Below are 22,111 nucleotides of genomic sequence, written 5' to 3' on the forward strand. Positions count from 1 at the left end.
TACTCAGCCATTAAAAAGAATGCATTTGAATCAGTTCTAATGAGGTGGATGAAACTGGAGCCTATTATACAGAGTGAAGTAAGCCAGAAAGAAAAACACCAATACAGTATGCTGCTGCTGCTGCTAAGTCACTTCAGTCATGTCTGACTCTGTGCGACCCCGTGGACTGCAGCCTATCAGGCTTCTCTGTCCCTGGGATTCTCCAGGCAAGAACACTGGAGTGGGTTGCCATTTCCTTCTCCAATGCATGAAAGTGGAAAGTGAAAGTGAAGTCGCTCAGTTGTGTCTGACTCTTAGCGACCCCATGGACTGCAGCCTACCAGGCTCCTCCATCCATGGGATTTTCCGGGCAACAGTACTGGAGTGGGATGCGATTGCCTTCTCCCCCAATACAGTATACTAACACATATATATGGAATTTAGAAAGATGGCAACAATAACCTTGTATATGAGACAGCAAAAGAGACACTGATGTATAGAACAGTCTTGTGGACTCTGTGGGAGAGGGACAGGGTGGGATGATTTGGGAGAATGGCATTGAAACATGAATAATATTATATATGAAACGAGTCGACAATCCAGTTTCGATGAACAATACTGGATGTTTGAGGCTGGTGCACTGGGACGACTCAGAGGGATGGTACGGGGAGGGAGGAGGGAGGAAGGTTCACGATGGGGAACACGTGTATACCTGTGGTGGATTCATGTTGATATATGGCAAAACCAATACAATATTGTAAAGTTTAAAAAAAAAAGAATCTAAGATTTTAAAATTATGCTACTTATTTTTTCATTAACTAGTTTTATTCTCAATAATGTATTGATCAGACACCCTCTATTATATGTAGGTCTGTTAGAATTAACACTATATAATTTGTTTCCCATAAATTGTAGAGCATGAAAATTGACAAAGAATAATGGAGAAAGAGGCCAAAAAGGATAAAACAGTAAAATTTGATGGCTTTTATCCCCTACTCCAATGGTGTATCTCCAAGTACACATGAATAATTATGAGTATCAATTTATATGTCTAGATTAATCAATTTTCTATAACTATAAAAATAGTGAACAATAAAACATTGAGTGGTCTGATGCTTGAACATAATAGCATATGTAATTGTATAGTTTGCATGAAAACATGAAAAAACAAAATGTTCTATATGTTTTCATTACATTTAATACATTTGATAGCTTTCTTTTGTGTGAATATATTTTACTTTAAAATTAAAAGGAAGTATTGATGGATATTAAGAACACAAATGCTATTCTATTCTAAATATCAAGTCTTCCTAATGTCAAGAATAAAGTACACAAATCTACTCATACTTTTAGAAATTATGGGGTAAAAATGGCCTCTCAAATATGTTGAAGTTCTAATGACTAATTCATTAGATTCTGAAATAATTGAGAGATGGTAATGTGTTAGACTGAAATGATCTTGACATAGCATAATCAATACAGGAAAGTAATAAAGTGAAACTTTTAACAAAGGGAAAAATACTATGGAGGAAAAAGTGTTAAAAATCAAGAAGAATATTGGGAAGAATATTATTTGTATAGGGCTTTAGTAAAAATCATTTTCATAAATACTGGATAATAGCAAATATTTTAGAAAGAAACTCTAACTAGAGGGTTTTGAGTATGTAAAGTGCAATTTTAAAACCTTTCTTATTTTAAACTTCCACATGATAGACCAAAACTGTGTATATGGGACAATGTGGACATGTGAAGTCTCTAACCAATAATGAATATAATTCTGTGACAAATGGATTTGTTTTAGACCAATACAATAATTATATTACACCAGTAAGAAAATAGGGTGGCTGATCCATAAGGAAGAAAACTTTATATTTCATCTATGCATGATTGGAAGCAATGAATTAACATATTTCTGCCAAGCAATGTTTTGAACAAATGATAGATTATCCATGAAAACCATTTCCAGTGACATAAATGTATTATATAATTGATTCAGGGGTATAACTGAACAGCATAACAGGATTAAAAGAATTAGCAATGCCTCTTACCTAAAAAAAAAATAATGTATGGCAAAGTGAACTGGAGTTTTGTTTTACTCAAGAATACTTGCACCATAGAATTTTCTCTTGGACAAAATCAAATGAAATCCTGGGATAACGATTCTTTTTCTTCCACTGTCTCTCCTTTATGGCTCCAAAGCAATATCATTGATTTCTTCTCTAGAAGTCAACCAAAATATAAATAGAACAGTAGTTGTCAAGTGCATATAATTCCTAACCCTAACTCTAATCCCATGATCATCAAAATCTGAGCTCTTTCAGCATTTCCGATATCAGTTATTTGAAGAATAGGAAAATTTGAAATGTAGCTTGTATCCATGGCAACAAAAAAGTAGTGTGGCAAACTTAGCATGCAAGTTATTTCATCTCTAAAAAAAAGGTTTGAAATCTCTTGTTTTCTTTCAACCAGAGTGTTTGGTCTTTGCTTTCCTTGATATTGTTTATACACTACCAGGAAAGTTATGATAGAAAAAAAGAGCAATTAAAAACAACAACAGACAACTGTTAAGTAAAATGCAATTATTTTTAATCTGTTCTTTAAAAAACTGTCTTTATGATTAGACAACATAATGAATTGTGAATGTATCTTTCTGAAATAATGTATTTTCTTAGGGATTCTAATAAGTGATTTGACTTACCATGAATAGATACTTGGAACAATCCTGGCAGTCCAGTGTTTGAGATGTTGCACTTCCACTGCAGGGAGTTTGGGTTTGACCCCTGGCTGGGGAACTAAGATCCTCCATGCTATACAGCAGCCAAAAGATTAAAAAATAAATGAAAAAGGTACTTGTTCTACCATATAATTATTTAAAATTTGTTATTAGCTAGCATAAAATTTACATATTCATTGACATGATATTCCATATATATTTATTTCTAAAACCCCTAGAAATTAGGGCAAAATTAGTCATTGGGTTTCCCAGGTGGCTCAGTGGTTAAGAATCTGCCTGCTAATGCAGGAGATGTGGGTTTGATCTCTGGGTTGGGAAGATCCCCTGGAGAATGAAATGGTCATCCACTTTAGTGTTCTTACCTGGGAAATCCCATGGACAGAGTAGCATGGTGGGCTACAGTCCATGTGGTCACAAAAGAGTCAGACAAGACTTAGAAACTAAAACAGCAACAAGAGTTTATGCAACCAGTTCTTTTTGTGGAATTCACCATATAGTTGGATTGTAGAAAAAAAAAGTGCCATTTTTAAGGTTTTGATGGAAAACTCTTTATATCTGCTTTAAATACTCCTAAACTAAAATTACTAAAGCTATTCCTAAGGTGGTAGATCTTTGGCTGTGAACTGGGCCAGTATGTTGGATTGGACACAGAGCAGTTACCTGAGGCAGGTGTCTACCTGCTTCTGTATATGTTCTGCACCAGCTTCTGCAGATGTTGGATAATTTTCCACTCAAGCGCCTGTTATAGCTAGTGTACTTCCCGACCATAAGGTAGCATCTCACCTAATCTTCAAAACAGACACATCATTTTTTGGTAGCAGTGAAATTGTAGGCACTAGGTTATTCAACAGATAATATAAACTTGGGCTTCTTTGCTCCTGAAGTTTTGTTGTTGTCGAGGATGTTTACCAAAACTTTTACTATAAGAAATAACATTCTTAGAGTTTTTCCCATCGTGTAAGGTTTATCTGCTCTTTTATGTCATAATGAAAAAAAGTGAAAGTGTTAGTCACTCAGTTGTATCCGACTCTTCACGACCCATGGACTGCAGATTTCCAGGTTCCTCTGTCCATTGATTCTCCAAGCAAAAATACTGGAGTATATAGCCATTCCCTTCTCCAGGGGATCTTCCTAACCCAGGGATGGAACCCAGGTATCTGGCCTTACAGGCAGATTCTTTATTGTATGAGCCATGAGGACAGCCCTAAAATCATGTCAATTCATTGGAGATTTTGTATATTAAATGTTCCCCACCGAATTTTGTTGTGTAATGCTATGGTTGTATCTTTAGTTCAGTTGCATCACCCAGTCATGTCTGACTTTTGCAACCCCATGGACTGCAGCACGCCAGGCTTCCTGTCCATCACCAACTCCCAGAGCTTGCTCAAACTCACATCCATCGAGTCGGTGATGCCATCCAACCATCTCATCCTCTGTCATCCCCTTCTCCTCCTGCCTTCAATCTTTCCCAGCATCAGGGGCTTTTCCAATGAGTCAGTTCTTCCCATCAGGTGGCCAAAGTATTGCAGGTTTAGCTTCAACATCAGTCCTCCAGTGAATATTCAGGACTGATTTCCTTTAGGATGGACTGCTTTGATTTCCTTGCAGTCCAAGGGACCCTCAACAGTCTTCTCTAACACCACATTTCAAAAGCATCAATTCTTCAGTGCTCAGTTTTCTTTATGGTCAAACCCTCACATCCATACATGACTACTGGAAAAACCATAGATTTGACTAGATATGGACCTTTGTTGCCAAAGTATGTCTCTGCTTTTTAACATGCTGTCTATGTTGGTCATAGCTTTCTTCCAAAACAAAAATGTCTTAATTTTATGGCTGCACTTACCATCTGCAGTGATTTTGGAGCCCAAGGAAATAAAATCTGTCACCATTTCCATTGTTCCCCCATCTATTTGGCATAAAATTATGGACTGGATGCCATGATCTTCATTTTAAGAAGGTTGAGTTTTAAGCCCGCTTTTTCACTCTCCTCTTTCACTTTCATCAAGAGGCTCTTTAGTTCTTCTTCAATTTCTACCATAAGGATGGTGTCATCTGTGTATTTGAGGTTATTGATATTTCTCCTGGCAGTCTTGATTTCAGCGTGTGCTTCACCCAGCCCGGCATTTCACACGATGTACTCTCTATATAGGTTAAATAAGGTGCGTGACAGTATACAGCCTTGACATGCTCCTTTCCCAATTTGGATCCGGTCTGCTGTTCCATGTCCAGTTCTAACTGTTGCTTCTTGACCTGCATACAGATTTCACAGGAGGCAGGTCAGGTGGTCTGGTATTCCCATCTCTTTAAGAACTTTCCATTTTTTTGTGAACCACACAGTCAAAGGCTTAGCATAGTCAATTAAGCAGAAATATATGTTTTTCTGTAACTCTCTTGCATTTTCAGTGACCCAGCAAATGTTGGCAGTTAGACCTCTGGTTCCCCTGCCTTTTCTAAATCCAGCTTGAACATCTGGAAGTTCATGGCTCATGTACTGTTGAAGCCTGGCTTGGAAAATTTTGAGCATTACTTTGCTAGCATGTGAGATGACTGCAGTTGTGTTGTAGTTTGAACATTCTTTGCCATTGTCTTTCTTTGGGATTGGAGTGAAAACTGACCTTTTCCAGGCCTGTGGCCACTGCTGAGTTTTCCAAATTTGCTGGCATATTGAGTGCAGTGCAGCACTTTCACAGCATCAACTTTTAGGATTTGAAAGAGCTCAGCTGGAATTCCATCACCTCTACTAGCTTTGCTCTTAGTGATGCTTTCTAAGACCCACTTGACTTCACATTCCAGGATGTCTGGCTCTAGGCGAGTGATCAACCATCATGGTTATTTGGGTCATGAAGATCTTTTTTGTACATTTCTGTGTTTTCTTGCTGCCTCTTCTTAATATCTTCTTCTTCTGTTAGCTCTATACCATTTCTGTCCTTTATTGTGCCCATCTTTACATGAAGTGTTCCCTTGTATCTCTAAGTTTCTTGAAGAGGTCTCTAGTCTTTCCTGTTCTATTGTTTTCCTTTATTTCTTTGCACTGATAACTGAAGGAGACTTTCTTATCTCTCTTTGCTATTCTTTGGAACTCTGCATTTAGGTGGGTGTATCTTTCCTTTTCTCCTTTCTTTTTTTTTATAATTTTTTTATTTTTATTAATTAATTAATTTATTTTATTTTATTTTTAAACTTTACATAATTGTATTAGTTTTGCTGTTGATGAAATGTAATTATTTACATAATTGTGTAGTCTTTATGAGGATGAAATTTTTTTACTTTATTATCTCATACATGTGAGTTTTAAAGCATTGCACATGCATGGGTATGTTCTGTCCTCTTAATTATGCAACCATAGAATCCAGTTCTGGGCCTGCCATCGTTACCCAATTGGATCCTACAGCTACATTCTGGTTTGTCATTTTCTTCCCTCATCAGATCTAAAATGTCCCTGTGCTGGCCATATTGTTGTAACTTAACTTTAGAGCTTAGTGATCAATAGGGGAGGTAAAGGCAAATTCTGTAAAAGGGTACATCTTAGGAATATTTCAGCAAATGCACTGGTACCTTGTGCCTGGAGCTGTAATATTACCCTCACCACTGGTGATGGGGTTGTAGTTAGTAGCCAAATGGCAGACATTCCAGTTCCTTAATCCTATTGCATCATCTCAGACCATGCCTGGCACCCACTGTTACCAGTTAGATTCCCTTCAAGATCTGGAGATTAAGAGGCAGAAGGTGTATTAGGGAGTACTCTAAGGACCAAAGTTTATGAAAGAGGAGACAAGTAAATAGGATGGGGGGAAAGTCATGAGGAGTTTTAACAGAGGCCTTACTCCATCTGACTGGGGAATCTGAAGCTGGCATAACTATTCACAGCTGTTCTGAGTTGGAACAGAGAATCCAGGTCTTTATGCCCCTTTATCAGAAAGTCACTGGTTTCTAAACGTAAGCTTGGATAAGGCTGTTCTCTTTAGATGATGTATTCTCAGTTTCCCTAAAGGAAGTTGATAGCTGAGGGATTTCTAATGGTAGCCTTTCTGGCAGCTGAGGCGATGAAAGTCCTTCATTCTTGAAGGGAATCAGGGCAATACCTCACAGTATCATCCAAATGGATTAATAAATATCTCCCATGTAATGGGTTCTACTGAAATATAGAAGTCATCTATATACTTCATTATGTTTACAAACGTTTTTATTTTCATTGGCTGTTCAGCTTTTGTTTTCTGTAAATTTCAGTTTGTATTTTTCACACATTTTAAACTGGACTCTTGTTTTTATGCTGAATTTTAGGAACATATACTACTATATAGTCTTTTACACATTATGTATACATTCTGAATCTGTGCCTTGTCTTTCTCTGTGATTTAGTTTGGCGCACAATAGGTTTTCACTTTAATGTAGTTGGATTCATAAAATTTCCTCTGTCAATTAAAAAGACATTCCAATCTTTCTATTGTTTTGCAAAGATTGTAAATGTTTAGTGTTCGAAAGAAATCTCTTACAAAGTTTTCTGGACCTGATGGATTTCGTACTATGTATAGTGTAGTTGTATTGCTACTGATTCTTCTGATTTAATTTTGTTAATTGTTACAGGTTAATTCAAATTATTATTTTTTTGATTTTTCCTTGAGTCAATTTTAGATAATTGTGTGTATGTATGTGTGTTTGGGTGTGAGGTGTTGGGGGAGGGGAGTGAATTAATGCTTCTAAACTTAAAATGTATTTATTTGATATTGTTTGTGCATCTTTCATCATTTAAAAATCCTCAGTTGTATCTGTATTGTGACTTCAAATTCTAAAATTGTTTTTTAATCTTTCAGTATGTTTTCTTGATCAATCTTCAGAAAATTTTTTTCTATTTTATGAGTCTTCACAAATCATTCAATATAGGTCTTGCCAATCTCCTCTAATTTGTGTTCACTGTCATATTTTCTTTTATCTTTGTATTTTTTCCTTTATATATTATTTAGTTATATTCTGTTTATTCTATATTCTGTATATTCTGTTATGTACTGTTTATTCTTAAACTGGTTGTAGGTTTATTAATGTTCAAACTTTCTCATTTGCAATAAACATTTGATGCTGATAATTTCTGTGTATTCTCTGGTAAAAAATATTTTTGGTGACTTTCAATCTTTATTAATATATAGTACCTGGTCTTAACTCTAAAAACCCCATTTTTGCTTAAACAAAGCAACGCCAGCATTTTCTTGCTATATATTTGCCTCATATATTATTTTTCTATATTTCCATCATTTTGTTGTTGTTGTTCAGTCCCAAGGCATGTCCGACTCTTTGTGACCCTGTGGACTGCAGCAAGCTAGGCGTCCCTCTCCTTCACTCTCTCCTAGAGTTTGCTCAAACTCACGTCCATTGAATCAGTGATGCCATCCAACCATTTCATCTTCTGCCGCCCCCTTCTCCCACCCTTAATTTTTCCCAGCATCAGGGTCTTTTCCAATGAGTTGGCTCTTTGCATCAGGTAGCCAAAGTATTGGAGCTTCAGCTTCCATATCAGTCCTTCCAGTGAATATTCAGGGTTGAATCCTTTATAATGTCTCTCCATTTTGCTTGCTAACTTTCTGCTTTTCCATATTTGTTAGGTTGCTTACTAACAGCATACCACTGGATTGTGTTCAGTTTTTAATCTTTTCTGATAATATGGCATTGAAAAAAAAAAAAAAGTTCATTTCATTTGTATTTCCATTTCATTTAAAATCCAAAGTTACCATAGCTGGATTTTGTATCTTAAATTGTGCTCTTTTCTTAACCTCACTTTTTAATACTTCTATTTCTCTTCTTAAATTTTCTTCCCTTGTTTTATTAATAGATTGGCAGTTTTAGTTCTCAATTTTTCATGCTAATATATATATATATTAGTTGTTACCTAACTATCAGTGATAATTTTTTCCTCAAAATTTCCAATTCTTCCTGGACTGCTAGATCTATACAATAAAATAGGCATATATTACTAGGAAAGTGAAATGATAAAGTATCCACTAAATGCAAGCCTACCTTTTTGATTACTAGATTATAACAAATACAAAATTACTCTGTCAAAATGCTTTTAAAGTTTCTAAACTCTTATTTCCAATTTCTATACTTTTCTTGCCACAAATCAGTAAGACAGTTTGTGAGCTAGTACTGATACTGTGTAATGTAGTTTAAATGGCTTAGAATAATAATCAATTTCTTTCTCACATAGAATTACTATCAGGTATCTTAGTCTATCTTGTTTTTTAACCCCCCAAATTCTATTTGAACTACTTCACATAGTTAACATATGTTTACATTCATTCATACATTTCTCAATTTCATTATATATTTATTTTTAATTTTAATCCCAGACTTTCCTTTTTTGACATAGTTCTTCTTTCTGATATAATCCTTTAACATCTCCTTTACTGAGAATAAGTTAGTAGCAAATTCTTTTTTTTCCTCAGATGTCTATAATTCTCCAAACTCTTTTCTAACATTTTATGTAGTAAATTTGCTCCAAATATTTTTAAAATTTGTTTTAAATTTATTTTTGGCTGTTCTGGGTTCTCACTGCCGTGTGGGCTTTTCTGTAGCTATGGTGAGCAGGGGCTACCCTCTAATTGAGTGTACAGACTTCTCACTGCAGTGACTTATCTTGTTGTGGAGCACAGGCTCTCAGATGCACAGGCATCAGGAGTTATGGCAGGTGGGCTCAGTAGCTGTGGTTTCCAAGCTCTAGAGCACAGGCTCAATAGTTGTGGAGAACAGGCCTTGCTGCTCTGTGGCATGTGGAATCTTTCCAGATCAGGAATCGAACATTGTCTCCTGCATTGTTAGGTGGACACCTTATCAGTAAACCACCAGGGAAGCCCTCTCCAAAATCTTTAGTGACAGTTTTAATAATAAATTGACTGGTTTCTTTCTGCACCCCTTTCTTAAAACTTTGAGGAAATGATTCTACTGGCTATTTGCATTCATTGTGATGTTGCAGATTCTATGCTGAAAATTCTCCAAGCCAGGCTTCAGCAATACGTGAACCATGAACTCCCAGATCTTAAAGCTGGTTTTAGAAAAGGCAGGGGAACCAGAGATCAAATTGCCAACATCTGCTGGATCATCAAAAAAGCAAGAGAGTCCCAGAAAAACATCTATTTCTGTTTCATTGACTATGCCAAAGCCCTTGACTGTGTGGATCACAATAAACTGTGGAAAATTTTGAAAGAGATGGGAATACCAGACCACCTGATCTGTCTCTTGAGAAATCTGTATGCAGGTCAGGAAGCAACAGTTAGAACTGGACATGGAACCACAGACTGGATGCAAATAGGAAAAGGAGTATGTCAAGGCTGTATATTGTCACCCTGCTTATTTAACTTATATGCAGAGTACACCATGAGAAACGCTGGGCTGGATGAAGCACAAGCTGGAATCAAGATTGCTGGGAGAAATATCAATAACCTCAGATATGCAGATGACACCACCCTTATGGCAGAAAGTGAAGAAGAACTAAAGAGCCTCTTGATTAAAATGAAAGAGGAGAGTGAAAAAGTTGGCTTTAAAACTCAACATTCAGAAAACAAAGATCGTGGCATCTGGTCCCATCACTTCATGGCAAATAGGTGGCAAAATGGTGGAAACAATGGCAGACTTTATTTTGGGGGGGCTCCAAAATCCCTGAAGATGATGACTGCACCCATGAAATTAAAAGATACTTACTTCTTGGAAGAAAAGTTATGACCAATCTAGACAGCATATTAAAAACAGAGACATTATTTTGTCTACAAAGGTCCATCTAATTAAGGCTATGGTTTTTCCAGGAGTTATGTATGGATGTGAGAGTTGGACTATAAAGAAAGCTGAGTGCTGAAGATTTGATGCTTTTGAACTGTGGTGTTGGATAAAACTCTTGAGAGTCCCTTGGACTGCAAGGATATCCAGCCAGTCCATCCTAAAGGAAATCAGTCCTGAATATTCATTGGAAGGACTGATGCTGAAGCTGAAACTTCTCAGCTGAAGCTGAGATAATGAGCTAACTCATTGGAAAAGACCCTGATGCTGGAAAAGATTGAAGGCAGAAGTAGAAGGGGATGACAGAGGATGAGACGGTTGCATGGCATCATGGACTCAATGGACATGACTCAATGGACATGAGTTTGGATAAATTCCACCAACTCCAGGAATTGGTGATGGACAGGGATACCTGGCATGTTGCAGTCCATGGGGTTGCAAAGAGTCGGACATGACTGAGCAACTGAAGTGAAGTGAATGTTTCTCTTTGGATACTTTTAAGTTTTTCTCTCTGCATTTGATATTCTTAATTATTATAATGTGTCTTGATGTAGATTTCCTTTGTTTATTCTGCTTAACGGTATATGTATGTTCTGAATGTAATTTTCTTATTTTTCAAAAATTCTGTAAAATTCTCATCCATTAGATTTCCCAGTGTTGTCTCGCACATATTCTCTACTCTCATTCCTGCAAATGAGATTAGATGACATTAGGTATTTCATTCCTATCCTTCATGTCTTATTCTTCTGTGTTTTCTGTCTTATGAATTGCAGTGATATATCCTAAGCAATATTTTCCAAATAACTTTCCTGGTTCAACAATTCTCCACACAATTTATTTTTCTATTCATCAATATTTTGTTTCAATGATTACATAATTTGAGTTTATATATTATCAATGAGATTATTTTCCATATCATTGATGTATTTTAATTTTGTAGATATTTTATTCTTTTATTTCTTTAAACACCTTAAGGATCTTTTTTTTTTTTTATTCTACATCTATTAATTCAAATATCTAAATCTTTAGGGGTATAATTCCCCAGATTTGAGTCTGCTGAATAGCACTTATGTTACCATTTTTATTAAACTGTTTTATAATTTTGGACTGTGAATTTAGGTTTGGTGTTTTTTTTTTTTTTTTCCTGACCATATGGGGCCATATTTGGGCTGTATTTTGAAAGACAATTTTTTAAAATATAGGTGCTATGGAAGAGTCTTTAACTCATGAATATTTTATGTGAATTTACCTGTATGCTTTTCTGCAAGGTACATAGTGTAAATCTAATCAAAACCCTGACATAAGAGCAGGCTTGTATTTTTGAATTATTGCAAATATTTTTCCATCACTGTATAGGCCAAGATAGGTAAGTAGACTTTTCATGTTTATTTATTGTTTTATTTTCTTTTACAACCTTTCTCAGGATATATAGCTTTTTTCTGGTCTGGGAAATGTTATATAGAAGTCACAATTCTACAGTGTTTCTTTCCCTCACATATTCCAATTACATGGGTCAAAGTTCATTGCCTATTATTTCCCATTAAAATTTTATTTCTGACCTTGGTAGAAGATATAGCTTTTATTTACCACTTTAGTTCACTGTTCTCTTTGATTTAGTTCCTGAGGTAGTTTTCTTATTAGGGGTGGGGTTGAGTTTAACTAACATTTTCAATAATGTGTATTATATTTCATTCAGAATTTTTCATTGTATTACAGAGAGAGATTTTTTAGGACATTTATCTTGCTGTAGTGCTAGAAATATAAGTTGCAGTACAATTCATGTTCCTCCTTATTTATATGCTCTAATCATACTTTACAACTTCTAATAACTCCAAAATCCTTAGTTAAGCTCACATTGTTTGCTGAAGGTAAGAGTAACCATATCAAAGCAATGAAAATAACCTCCCAAATTTCAGTGGCTTGAAGAGAATAGATGCTACAAAACATAAGTAGACTCACAAACATAGGAAACAAACTTATGGTTACCAAAGGAGAAGGTGGCGGGGAGTGGGGAAAGGTAGATAAATCAAGACTTTGAAGAAGACTCTTAAGAGTTCCTTGGACAGCAAGGAGATCTAACCAGTCCATCCTAAAGAAAATCACTCCTGAATATTCATTGGAAGGACTGATGCTGAAGCTGAAACTCCAATACTTTGGCCACCTGATGTGAAGAACTGACTCATTTGAAAAGACCTTGATGCTGGGAAAGATTGAAGGTGGAAGGAGAAAGGGATGACAGAGGATGAGATGGTTGGATGGCATCACCGACTCAATGGACATGGGTGTGAGTAAACTCCGGGAGTTGGTGATGGACAGGGAGGCCTGGCGTGCTGCAGTCCACAGGGTTGCAAAGTCAGACACGACTGAGCAACTGAAGTGAACTGAACCGAAGGATAGCAATTGACTGTTGTAAATTAAACTTCTATCCCAAAACCTTGCTATAATCAAACCAGTTATTAGTATCAAAAGTGTTTTTTTGCTTTTAAAAAAATTCTTTTGGATCTCCTACATGTTTACAATCATGTCATCTCTAAACAATGGTAGTCTTTCATCTTTTCTTTCCCTATCTTTTGTCTTATTGCATTAGCTAGGGTTTACAGTATGATGTTGAAAATGAGTAGTAAGAAAGAACATACTTATCTTGTTCTCCTCTATTTCTAGTTTACTGAGAGTTTTTGTCATGAATGGGTGTTGGATTTTGTCAAATGCTGTTTCTGAGTCTATTGATAAGACATGTCATTTTTCTTCTTTAGTCTGTTGACGTGGTGGATTTAATTAATTTTCAAATGTTCAAAGTCTTGAAAAACTGGAATAAATTTCACTTGGTTTTAGTTAAATTTACATCTTTTAATATCAACAATAAAATCAATAATTTTAGGTTAAAAATTAACATATAAGTTATATATATAACATAGGTAAACAACAAGGACCTATTGTGTAGCACAGGGAACAATACTCAATATTTTGTAAGAACCTATAATGGAAAAGAAAAAAAAGAAAAATGTTTTTTGCTTACTCTAATAATCTGATATGAGTGTTTCTTTCAGGCTAGTGACTTTCCTTCATGTAGTAGTTCAGGTGTCCAGGCTTCCCTCATCCTAGGGCCCCAGCAGAGAGAGGAAATGATACACACCACTTTCATTCAAACTCCATGGATAGGAATTAGTCACATAGCTATTGGTGCATGCAAATGGAAGCAATCCCTGTCCAGTGAAGGCTACTTCTAGTGAAGATTGTGCATTATAATGAAGGAAATTTCATTGTTGATGCGCAGATACTCATTTATGTCACAGACTCATTTGTTTGTGACTATTCCTGCACCTGGACACTTTTCCTCTGTGGAAAATTCTGAAAGAGATGGGAATACCAGACCAACTGACCTGCCTCTTGAGAAATCTGTATGCAGGTCAGGAAGCAACAGTTAGAACTAGACACGGAACAACAGACTGGTTCCAAATAGGAAAAGGAGCACAGCAAGGCTGTATATTGTCACCCTGCTTATTTAACTTATATGCAGAGTACATCATGAGAAACGCTGGGCTGGATGAAGCACAAGTTGGAATCAAGATTGCTGGGAGAAATATCAATAGCCTCAGATATGCAGATGACACCACCCTTAAGGCAGAAAGTGAAGAACTAAAGAGCCTCTTGATGAAAGTGAGAGAGGTGAGTAAAAAAGCTGGCTTAAAGCTCAACATTCATAAAACTAATATCATGGCATCCATTCCCATGACTTCATGGCAAATAGGTGGGGAAACAGTGGAAACAGTGGCAGACTTTATTTTTTGGGGCTCCAAAATCGAAAATTTGAAATTAAAAGACACTAACTCCTTGGAAGAAAAGTTATGACCAACCTAGACAGCATATTAAATAGCAGAGACATTATTTTGCCAACAAAGGTCTGTCTCGTCAAGGCTGTGGTTTTTCCAGTAATCATTTATGGATGTGAGATTTGGACTATAAAGAAAGCTGAGCACCAAAGAATTGATGCTTTTGAACTGTGGTGTTAGAGAAGACTCTTGAGAGTCCCTTGGACTGCAAGGAGATCCAACCAGTCCATCGTAAAGGAAATCAGTCCTGGGTGTTCATTGGAAGGACTCATATTGAAGGTGAAACTCCAATACTTTGGCCACCTGATGTGAAAAACTGACTCATTGAAAAAGACCCTGATCCTGGGAAAGATTGAAGGTGGAGAAGAAGGGGATGACAGAGGATGAGATGGTTGGATGGCATCACCAACTCAATGACGTGAGTTTGAGTGAACTCCGGGAGTTGGTGATGGACAGGGGGATCTGGTATGCTGAAGTCCATGGGGTTGCAGAGTCGGACATGACTGAGCGACTGAACTGAACTGAACCCTCTCTAACTCATATTGTTTTGAACTTTTGTGCCCAATCACAATCTAGGAAAGTCTTCCAGATGAAATTAAGGCCAGATGCCATTAATAATTGCCTAATAAATTCTTTACTCTTCCATAGCATGTGTAAAGTGGTAATTGATTTAATATCTGTGGCCGTGTTTACTCAGTTTCTAATTCTCCCACTAAAGCATGTGCTCAAGGAAGAGCTCATCTCTCTCTCTCTCTTTTTTTTTTTTTTTTTGGCTATGATATTCCTTGTTTCCTAGTGTCTGGCAAAGTGTGAGCACTCAGTAAATGTTGGTTGGGTAAATAAGAAAAAAAAGTGTATGCATAAAATAATCACCAAGTTTATAGTGGGAATCATAACACAAGGTACCATCAAACCATTGAATACTTAGCTTATATTGTATAAGTAAGTTAATCAATCCACAAGGTATTAATGAAGATCACCTCAACAGAGCAGGTTCTGTGACAATTCCAAATACCTATTCTCTGTCATTAGGCCTCTCATATCCACTTGGGGGCAGTGAGACATCCCCAAACTGGAGCATTAAAACTCTTCTATCAAATTTTTTAAATTAATAAATTACAAGTTATGTTTATGCCAAGATATGCAAGACATACCTGCCTTGATGTTGCCACAAATATTATTTTAGCTTTCCTATTTGAGACCCTGCTTATAAGCTCCAGGGGGGCAGAAACTATCCATTGGATACTGTTTATGGAACAAATTACTCAAGAGTTTGCTGAATAACCACACACTGTCAGAATATACTTTTAACCTCCAATTAAAATAAATAAATTTATATTAAAAAAAAGAATATACTTTTATTCATACCTTAGGAGATAAGGATTTTGTCAGGTGTTAAAGAATTAAGACTAGTTGTAGCAACATCTGTTCCCTTTAGTTCTTTCACAGGTTCATCTCTGAGGTTAATGCTACTAAAGCCACATAATGGAGAGCCACACGTAAAAAATCAATTTGGCATCAGTGGGCCACAAATAACTAACGTTTAAAACTTGGCTCCTAGCATTATCAATAGCATGAATATGATGGTAGCTATTGTAATAGTGGTTAGAGTTTCTTACCTCCAGCATCTGGTTAAGAACTGAAAGTTTGCTCTGACAGAATTTGGTGAGTTAGAGGACTGATGAGGTGCCTGTTGGGAAGGAAAGTTAGGTGGACTTCCTGTTTTTGTTTTTTTCCCCTGTTATGTTTTTTATTATGCCATTTACGAACAATAACCACTTTACAGGAATTTAGTTTCCAAAAGGAATCAGACATTATTCTTATTTGTAGGTGAGTTATCTTGAGGAAATTTTAGAGAAAGACTGATGCCAAGATCTTTACGATAAATCAATTTAAATTGCTGATTTGACTCAAGCAAATTTCAGGCTAGGCTCAGTCACTGGACATGTATGATTCTATACCTCTTTACCCTGGGGACCACATTTCTTGCCTAATAGAATGAATAAAACTTGTTTAGAGAGCACAAAAAAGGAATATCATACAATTAAATATATATTTACTTCTACAGTCATTATCTAAAATGTTCCATATAAGGATTTTTATGCTCATTCTTTCTAATTTCAAGTTTAAGATCCACGTTATTTCTTTTTCCTCTAAAAATAAAACCATATATTTTCTAAAGGAAATAAAATGAATGCCAGGATATATTATTATATAAAAAATAGTAATATAAAAAACTTGTTACTTTCTTCAAATATATTTAAAATCCTGATATCTAACATCATATTCTTGTCACCTTCTGTTTTTTACTTGTTGTTTTAAGATTCTCTTTCTTTTTTTAAATAGGTTTCCTCCCTTTCAAAATGCTAGAATCCCTCGGATCAGGTAAAAAGAACACAATATACTAATTTGAATTTTTGTGGTAGAAACATAGCACAATTTGTTAGTAGACTCTTTAACATATGTAATTACTATTCACCAATGTTGTTTCTATCTTAAGCTAATTGTTGATAAATGGCTGCTCAGTGCTGCTTCTTTTTTTGCACTTTTGTAGAATTTCTCTGAATGTATGTTCTGCTTTATTTCTTTTCTTTCTCTTTTTTAATTGTTTTTTTCATATTTTTATGGGTTTTGTTGTGTTGTTTTAACTATTCATGTTGGCCTTGAATTCATTCAGGACAGCAGCCTTTTAGTAGTCAAGGTCAATGAGAAATCTCTAGTTCTAATAAGTTATATAAAGCCTTTTCTGTGTACCATTCCACAGGGCAGAGTAGAAATTGTTTTATTGACCAGGCTTTCCTAAGGGGGCCTTGAAGCATTTGCAATTTTTGCCCTAGGGGGCCAGTAGATGAGACCTCTGCTGCTCTTTTAATCAGAACCAGAATCAGCAATTAACCTATAACTGTAGCTGGTGTCCTAGAAATGAAGCAATGTAATCTTTTCTCATTATTTCTTATGGGAAAATTGCTTTTGACATATGTGCTTTAAGGTTGCTCACACTTTTCAGAAATATCCTTTTAGACTACATCAATCAGTACACATATTACCTCTTACAGAAATGGTCACATTTTTTCCTACCTGACCTGGACTGGTCTGCATTATATTCCTTCTTTATGCTCTCAACGGGTGCCCTGTGCGTATTTCCAATATAATGCTTATCATAATGCATTATAATCATCATTTAACTCCCTTGACTATTTGCGATTAGAGGGTGTTTATCTTGATGAACTGAGTTCCTAGTAGAGTGACTAGTTCTCCATTTATAATGGCATTTCAGATCAACTCTAAGAACTAAGATAGTCTCTCTACACAATGAAGAGTGCCTAGCACATAGTAATCTCTCACAAAATACTTTTTGAATTAGCTTCTGAATAATAGTCCCTGATATATAACACTTATATGATCAGCATAGTTCTGACTTTTCACATATTAAATCACCTAATTCTCATGATCACCTGGTAGATAGACAGGGCCAGTATTTTTCCCATTTTATGAGTAACTAATGCAGGAAAAGAAGAGTGAATTTGCAAAGGGCACACAGCCAGGAAGTGTCAGTACCATGAGTCAGATTGAGTCAATCTGGTTCTCAAATCCATTCTAAAATTACTGTATGAAAAAAGTCAGCCTCAGCAGAAAGAAATGATTCACTAATGAAACATTTTCACATAAAAGAGAAAGAAATATTTATACTTATACAGACTATTAAGTAAGAATATATATTTTATGGGTTATATGAAAGGTAAAGGCAAATTTCTTACTTGTATTCATGCATATTTTTCACGTAACAAAACTACCATTTTTCTAGAGAAGTTTATGAATAAAACATAGTTTCTCTGTTTTATATGTGGAATTAAAAGATCCAATGTATAACTAGAAGTGATGAAAAGACTCAATTCTTAATGTTGGACTGTTATAAGTTTTTGATAATGTCTAAATTAATATTAAGAAAACTAAGATCATGGCATCCAGTCCCATCACTTCATGGCAAATATGGGGAAATAATGGAAACACTGAGAGACTTTATGTTTTGGGGCTCCAAAATCACTGCAAATGGTGACTGCAGCCATGAAATTAAAAGATGCTTGCTCCTTGGGAAAAAAAATCTATGGCCAACCTAAACAGCATATTAAAAAGCAGAGACATTACTTTGCCAAAAAGGTCCATCTAGTCAAAGCTATGGTTTTTCCACTAGTCGCATATGGATGTGAGAGTTGTACTATAAAGAAAGCTGAGCACTGAATAATTGATGCTTTTGAACTGTGGTGTTGGAGAAGACTCTTGAAAGTCCCTTGGCCTGCAAGGAGATCAAACCAATCAATCCTGAAGGAAATCAGTCCTGAATATTCACCAGAAGGACTGATGCTGAAGATGAACTCCAATACTTTGGCCACCTGATGGGAAGAACTGACTCATTGGAAAAGACCCTGATGCTGGAAAAGATTGAAGGCAGAAGGAGAAGGGGACGACAGAGGATGAGATGGTTGGCTGACATCACTGACTTGATAGACACTATCTTGAGTAAGCTCTGGGAGTTGGTGATGGACAGGAAGGCCCGGTGTGCTGCAGTCCATAGAGTTGCAGACTCAGACATGACCAAGTGACTGAACTGAAATTAATATTAAGAAGATAATAAAATACTACAAGAGAATAAAGATATTCATCATGAAAAATTTCTCATTAAAGAATAATGTTTTAAGCTCTCATCCTAATGAATTGGGACTTAGAATAAAAACACATTGGGAAATATTCAGTGTATTCTTGATAGTAAAATTAAAGAGCTATGTAATAGCAGACTGCTACATTTTATAATTATTATTAAAACTTTTTATTGTCAAAAGACCTTGAAATATTTGAGGCAATTGAATTAGGAAAAATATATTTTAAGATGTATTACTTTATTTTCTTGGACTTCAAAATCACTACAGATGGTGACTGCAGTAATGAAAGTAAAAGATACTTGCTCCTTGAAAGAAACACTATGATCAACTGAAACAGCATATTAAAAAGCAGAGACATTACTCTGCCAATAGAGATCCATCTAGTCAAAGCTACGGTTTTCCTAGTAGTCATGTATGGATGTCAGAGTTGGACCATAAAGAAAGCTGAGCACTGAAGAATTGATGCTTTTGAACTGTGGTGTTGGAGAAGACTCTTGAGAGTCCTTTGGACTGCAAGGATATCAAAACAGTTATCAGATCAGATCAGATCAGTCGCTCAGTCATGTCCGACTCTTTGTGACCCCATGAATCGCAGCACGCCAGGCCTCCCTGTCCATCACCAACTCCTGGAGTTCACTGAGACTCACATCCATCGAGTCAGTGATGCCATGCAGCCATCTCATCCTCTGTCGTCCCCTTCTCCTCTTGTCCCCAATCCCTCCCAGCATCAGAGTCTTTTCCAATGAGTCAACTCTTCGCATGAGGTGGCCAAAGTACTGGAGTTTCAGCTTTAGCATCATTCCTTCCAAAGAAATCCCAGGGCTGATCTCCTTCAGAATGGACTGGTTGGATCTCCTTGCAGTCCAAGGGACTCTTAAGAGTCTTCTCCAACACCACAGTTCAAAACTAATACAATTATGTAAAGTTTAAAAATAAAATAAAATTTAAAAAAAAATTAAAAAAAAATTCAAAAGCATCAGTTCTTTGGTGCTCAGCCTTCTTCACAGTCCAACTCTCACATCCATATATGACCACAGGAAAAACCATAGCCTTGACTAGACGGACCTTTGTTGGCAAAGTAATGTTTCTGCTTTTGAATATGCTATCTAGGTTGGTCATAACTTTCCTTCCAAGGAGTAAGCGTCTTTTAATTTCATGGCTGCAGTCACCATCTGTAGTGATTTTGGAGCCCAGAAAAATAAAGTCTGACACTGTTTCCACTGTTCCCCCATCTATTTTCCGTGAAGTGATGGAACCGGATGCCATGATCTTCGTTTTCTGAATGTTGAGCTTTAAGCCAACTTTTTCACAGTTAATCCTGAAGGAAATCAGTCCTGAGTGTTCATTGAAAGGACTGATGTTGAAGCAGAAACTCTAATACTTTGGCCACCTGATGCAAAGAACTGACTCATTTGAAAAGACCCTGATACTGGGGAAGACTGAAGGCAGGAGGAGAAGGGGATGACAGAGGATGAGATGGTTGGATGGCATCACCAACTCAATGGACATGAGTTTGAGCAAGATCCAGGAGTTGGTGTTGGACAGGGAAGCCTGGTGTCCTGCAGTTCATGGGGTCACAAAGACTCGGACATGATTGAGCAACTGAAATGAAAACTGAAATACTAGTAGCTGGTTGTGATTCCTTAGAAACAAAAAAGAACTTAATCGATATGCTCTCTCAGTGGTAGTAAAGTGAATATCTTTTCATATAACTTGAGCCTGTTATTAACTTCAATAAACTCAATAAACTATATAATAGTTTTTGTTTTAATCTACTTAAAATTACAGAGAGTAAACAGGGTGAAAGCTACATATGTCTTCTTTGAATTATTCAGTAGATTTGAGAATACCAAATAAAAATTTAACTATTTCTATACCTTATAGATTAATATAAACAGTCTAGTAATAATGAGTAAAATTTACACAGAATAGAATTTAAGGATATACAGTTAAATACCCCATAACTACTTAGTCATTGTTTGACTTTCAACCAAGTATAAATTCTCTAAGTCTTGTTTTGCCTATCTGTTAAATATAAATAATAATAGTATCTTCATAGGATTTTTTTAGAATTCAAATAGTATTATCAAGACAATTGTGAATATTAAGTCAATTGATGAATAAAAATCATCAGCAGGCAAGCTAACATTAGGTAGATAATAATTACTTATGGTTATTGTAATGATTTACACATATTTATAATTTTTCAATTTTATATAGTTTACATCATTGAATTCTCTTAAAAATGAGATGGGGTTGACAAGTATTTATTTGACAGTGTATGAAACTGATCATAAACTCCTTATTGCAAAATTCAGACTTAAATTGAAGAAAGGTAAACCAGTAGACCATTCAGGTATGACCTAAATCAAATTCCTTATGATTATACAGTAGAAATGACAAATTGATTCGAGGGATTAGATCTGATAGACAGATGCCTGAAGAACTATGGATGGAAGTTTGTGACATTGTATAGGAGGTAGTGATCAAGACCATCTTCAAGAAAAAGGAATGCAAAAGGCAAAATGGTTGTCTGAGAAGGTCTTATAAATAGCTGAGAAAAGAAGAGAAGTGAAAGGAAAGGAGAAAAGGAAAAATATACCCATTTGAATGCATAGTTCCAAAGAATAATAAGGAGAGATAAGAAAGCCTTCCTCAGTGATCAATGCAAAGAAATATAAGAAAACAGTAGAATGGGAAAGACTAGAGATCTCTTCAAGAAAATTAGAGTTACCAACAGAACATTTCATGAAAAGATAAGCACAATAAAGAAAAGAAATGTCATGGGCCAAACAGATGTAGAAGATATAAAGAAGAAGTGGTAGAATACACAGAAGAACTATACCAAAAAAAAAAAAAAATCTTCATGACTCAGATAACCATGATGCTGTGATCCCTTACCACCTAGAGCCAGACATCCTGGAATGAGAAGTCAAATGAGCCTTAAGAAGCACCACTATGACCAAAGAAAGTGGAGGTGATGGAGTTCCAGTTGAGCTATTTTAAACCCTAAAAGATAATGCTGTTAAAGTGCTGCACTCAATATGCCAGCAAATTTGGAAAACTCAGCAGTGGCCACATGACTGGAAAAGTTCAGTTTTCATTCCAATCCCAAAGAAAGGCAATATCAAAGAATGTTCAAACTACAG

This window comes from Bubalus kerabau, chromosome 6 (genome assembly GCF_029407905.1).
Source record: "Bubalus kerabau isolate K-KA32 ecotype Philippines breed swamp buffalo chromosome 6, PCC_UOA_SB_1v2, whole genome shotgun sequence".
NCBI lineage: Eukaryota > Metazoa > Chordata > Mammalia > Artiodactyla > Bovidae > Bubalus > Bubalus kerabau.